Raw genomic sequence first — 5,018 nt, 5'->3', positions numbered from 1 at the left:
ACACACACACACACACACACACACTCCATCCCTCACATTTTTACACATTTTCTTTCTCACCCTCTTTCTCCTGTTTATCCTCATTTCTGACCTTTCTCTACTCTCTTTCTCTTTTTCTCCCATGGGTGCGCTTCCTTTCACTTGGTCCATCATCCTTATCATCAGTTTATTTATATGCAGTTTTTCCTTTTTAATCCCTTAAACATAAAACTCTTAATTTTAAGTTTTAAAGGTGTTATCTTCAGACAAATTACCAAGCAGCAATAGAAACTGCAGTAGAAATTAATAATAAAATAGTAGTATTTTAAGGTGATTAATAATTTTTATTATAAATGATAATTATAATTACTAATAATTATAATGGTAAGCATTTTAGATCCCAAACCTAACTGTAACTGTGACATTTCTGTATAGACAGAACAGAACTTTTTCCAACACTATAATAAAAACATTGTGGCTATTTTAAAATGTAAGCTTAGATTGATAAATAAATAAAGTTCATCATTTAGCTGCACTCAGAGTTTGCTGGTTAACACTGGTCTCCACTGCTGTTGTTCAGCAGCTACAAAAACAACCGTATTTATCATTAGTGCCAATTAACTTTAAAGATACTGGCTCGCTAAATGTCTGTCAACTATAAAATAGGAGACAGCTAGTTCCACTGTTTGACTGATGCAGCTGGCAGCTGTTTTATCCAAAATGATTGTTTTACAAAGCAAACATCATCAATTTGAACGCCGACTAAAACATGTAAATGTAAAAATTTTAATGCCTAAAATATTTTATATTTTAGGCATTACTCACGCAAGTCTACGATTTTCTTTAGAGAACAGAAGCTCAAAATATACAGACTCATAGAAAGACCTCAACAAACTGAACTCTTGGCTTAATATGTGTTGGATTTTATTTAATGTAATGCTTTTAAAAGTGAACATTTCAGTTGATAATGTGAAGGATCACCAGCATTTATTATTTCATGCAATAAGGCTTTACTTGTTTATTACACTGACTGTTCAAGCTCATTTTTTAAATTATTCTTGTTATTATATTTAACCTTTTTCTTTTTGACACTGCAGGGACTGCACCTTATTTTGTTGTACTTTTACAATGACAGTAACGATATTCTGATCTTTGTCCAGAATCACACGGAGACTTTTCCTATAGCTGACTTAAATAAGTGGAATTTGTTTTCACCATAAAATCATCAGTTCCTTGTGTTTATCTGTTAGAATTAATACAATACGAGAAGGGAAAAGGTTATATGTTGAAGGTATAAATGAATCTGTATCACCCAGTACATAAGATAAGATAAGATAAGATAAGATAAGATAACCTTTATTAGTCCCACACGTGGGAAATTTGTTTTGTCACAGCAGGAAGTGGACAGTGCAAAAGTTATGAGGCAAAAATTAGAATACAATAAGAATAAATACAGTACACAACTGTACAGAATAGAATAAAATAAAATACTATATACAGTAGAATAAAATAAAATAAATATACAATAAGATAAAAATAGAATACAAATACAAATACTATATACAACTGAGTAAAAATACAACGATGACAGAAAGGATTATTGCACTTAGTATTATTGCATATGTATGGATGTGTGTGCTTGACATCTAAACCACACTGCTATTTGCTTCATGACATTTATAAATATGTTGTTTACTATTTGTGACCATATCAACTAAAACGCACGTATATTAATGAATTCATAAACTAAGCCGCATTAATATAGTCCACTATGAAGGGCCAGCTCTGGATCCATGCATCTCTGAGGCCATATATGGAGGTTGATAGCCCTCTAGAGGTGAGCAAAAGGATCTCAAACACCGTTGAGCCTGAAACCAGGGACAGGTCTGGGATCACTCTGATAACCACTTAAAAAGAAAACATAGCTGCTTCTGAATGAAACAGGACCAAATACAGAAAACATGGAACGACCAAAAACATGCGGATTTGCTTGTGCTGACTGTCCCATTCTTCTTCTATCTCATCTTCTGAAAACAAATGAGCACAAATGATCCTTTTGTTTTCTTCAACACTTATTATTGACAAGACTTTCCCGGTTTACAAAAGAATAACAGAACAGGGGGCATCTTCACATAATAATGAATGCATTAACTGTGACATCTAAACTATTAAAGAAATTGCTATTTAAGAAATTCATAAATATAATAATATAATATAAATAAAGTTATTTTCTTACCGTTTGGGACCATGTCAACTAGAGTGCCTGTTAAATAACGAGCATAAACTAAGCTGCATTCCTGTGCTTGGGCCGACTCTGCACATATGCATGCATGTCCATAACATTTTGAAATTATGGCAGGTATCGATGATGTTGATGAGATAGAGATCTCAGAAACTCTTGTATCAAATATGATACAAAAGGCTTTATAGGGTTAAGTCGATCTTTGGATCTTGTCAAAGTCAGCTCTGCGAGTTCTATGAAACCTCAGATGAGAACTAGCGCCCATTTTTTTTGGTTTTTTGCCTGTTTGTTTTTTCAGCTGCCAGAATTGTTGTCTGACGGCCAAAAAAGATGCCCAACAGATTTACTTTACCAAGTAGATCAGAATCAGAAAGGGTTTTATTGCCAAATGTTGAGAAGGTTTACAACATTGCTTCGGTACTTAGTGCAAACATACTGTAAAACAAACACTTAAATACACATAAAAATTCTAATCAAAAGTGCTAGGCAGGTAGATATATACATAAATGCAGGTGATGATTAGCGCAAAAAATGGAACAGATGCAGAGAACACAGTATAGGGTCATCACGGCCTTGCCTTATTGGTCCATTTGATTGACCTTTGTTATTATTATTTGTTTATTTATTTTAATTTAAGTTATTACAGACGAGACAGACATATCTGGGGGATAGGAAAGGAGAGAGAAAGAGAGGAAGGGAAAGAAAAACAAAGGGGAAGAGGGGCAGTGAGAGAAGACACATAAAGGAAAGAAGAAGAAAAATCACCTGTTGAGAGAAAAAAAACAGAGAAACAAGCAAAAAGAGAGCAACATAATAAACACAACACCGCAGCAATAATCTAGCTAACAGTAAAGACTAAATATTGAACGCTTTTGTGCAGCACTTAGGACCAACAGCGGACAATGTGCTTTGAGGTAGCAGCCAAAAAAGCTGTAGTTTGTGTGGATCAGCACGCTTGTATTCAAAAGGTTTCTCCATGTAATGATCTGCTAGAGGGTGTGGGGAGCCATAGGGCATGGAGCAGAAACAAAACCACAAAAAACAAAGCAGCGAAAACACACAGAGCAAACACAAAAACAAAACCACAACCACCCACCCAGGGCGGGCGGAGGGGGACCAGGAAGGAGGGCCAGAAACAAAACCACAAAAAACAAAGCAGCAAAAACATACAGAGCAAACACAACAAGGACACAAGAGTCCGAGACCCAGCTTCAGGAGGGCGACCAGGAACCCGGCAGAGCAGGAGCAAATGGCGAAGCAGTTCAGGCGGCCGCCCCAGAGGTCGACAGAAAAGCATAATGGAGTACAAAAGTTCGGGAGGCCGACCAGGAGGCCAACGGTCCAGCAGTCCATAGCCCATGAGCTCAGGGGGCCGACCCGGAGGTCGAGAGCACAGCAGGTCACAGGCCAAAGATTCAGGGGGCCGACCCCGACGGCAATGATGTCCAACAAACGGCCCGGAAAGCGGCCGGCGATCCCGAGGGGCAAAACGAGGCTTGGGCGACAGCAACACAACCGCAGAACCAGGCGAGGCCGACACAGAAATTGAGGCCGAAGCTGGACCAGGCGGAGGCGAAGCAGGAACAAAAGCCGAGGCTGGAACTGACGACAGCGAAACAGGAGTCGAGGCCGAAGCCGGACCAGGCGAAACACAGGCTGAAGCCGGACCAGACGAACCAGAAGCAGAAGCCGAGGCTGGACCAGGTGACAGCGAGGCAGGAGCAGGACCAGGCGAGGCAGAAGCAGAGGCCGGACCAGGCGAGGCAGAAGCAGAGGCCGGAACAGGGGAGGCAGCAGCAGAGGCTGGACCAGGCGAGGCAGCAGCAGAGACTGGACCAGGCGAAGCTGAAGCCGAGGCTGGACCAGGCGAAACAGAAGCTGAGGCTGAAGCTGGACCAGGCGAAGCACAGGCTTAAGCTGGACCAGGCGAAGCAGAAGCTGAGGCTGAAGCTGGACCAGGCGAAGCAGAAACAGAGGCTGAAGCTGGACCAGGCGAAGCACAGGCTTAAGCTGGACCAGGCGAAGCAGAAGCTGAGGCTGAAGCTGGACCAGGCGAAGCAGAAGCTGAGGCTGAAGCTGGACCAGGCGAAGCAGAAACTGAGGCTGGACCAGGCGAAGCAGAAGCTGAGGCTTAAGCTGGACCAGGCGAAGCAGAAGCTGAGGCTGAAGCTGGACCAGGCGAAGCACAGGCTTAAGCTGGACCAGGCGAAGCACAGGCTTAAGCTGGACCAGGCGAAGCAGAAGCTGAGGCTGAAGGTGGACCAGGCGAAGCAGAAACAGAGGCTGGACCAGGCGAGACAGTAGCAGAGGCTGGACCAGGCGAAACAGAAGCTGAGGCTGAAGCTGGACCAGGCAAAGCACAGGCTGAAGCTGGACCAGGCGAAGCAGAAGCCGAGGCTGAAGCTGAACCAGGCGAAGCAGAAGCTGAGGCTGAAGCTGGACCAGGCGAAGCAGAAGCCGAGGCTGAAGCTGAACCAGACGACGGCGAAGCAGGAGCTGAGGCTGAAACTGGACCATGCGAAACAGAAGCAGAAGCCGAGGCTGAAGCTGAACCAGACGACGGCGAAGCAGAAGCTGAGGCTGAAACTGGACCATGCGAAACAGAAGCAGAAGCCGAGGCTGAGGCCGGACCAGGCGAAACAGAAGCAGAAGCCGAGGCTGAGGCCGGACCATGCGAAACAGAAGCAGAAGCCGAGGCTGAGGCCGGACCATGCGAAACAGAAGCAGAAGCCGAGGCTGAGGCTGAACCAGGCGAAGCACAGGTTGTAGCTGGACCAGGCGAAGCAGAAGCTGAGGC

Source organism: Maylandia zebra, linkage group LG23, assembly GCF_041146795.1.
Source record: "Maylandia zebra isolate NMK-2024a linkage group LG23, Mzebra_GT3a, whole genome shotgun sequence".
Classification (NCBI taxonomy): domain Eukaryota; kingdom Metazoa; phylum Chordata; class Actinopteri; order Cichliformes; family Cichlidae; genus Maylandia; species Maylandia zebra.
Note: the sequence above shows the minus strand (reverse complement) of the source record.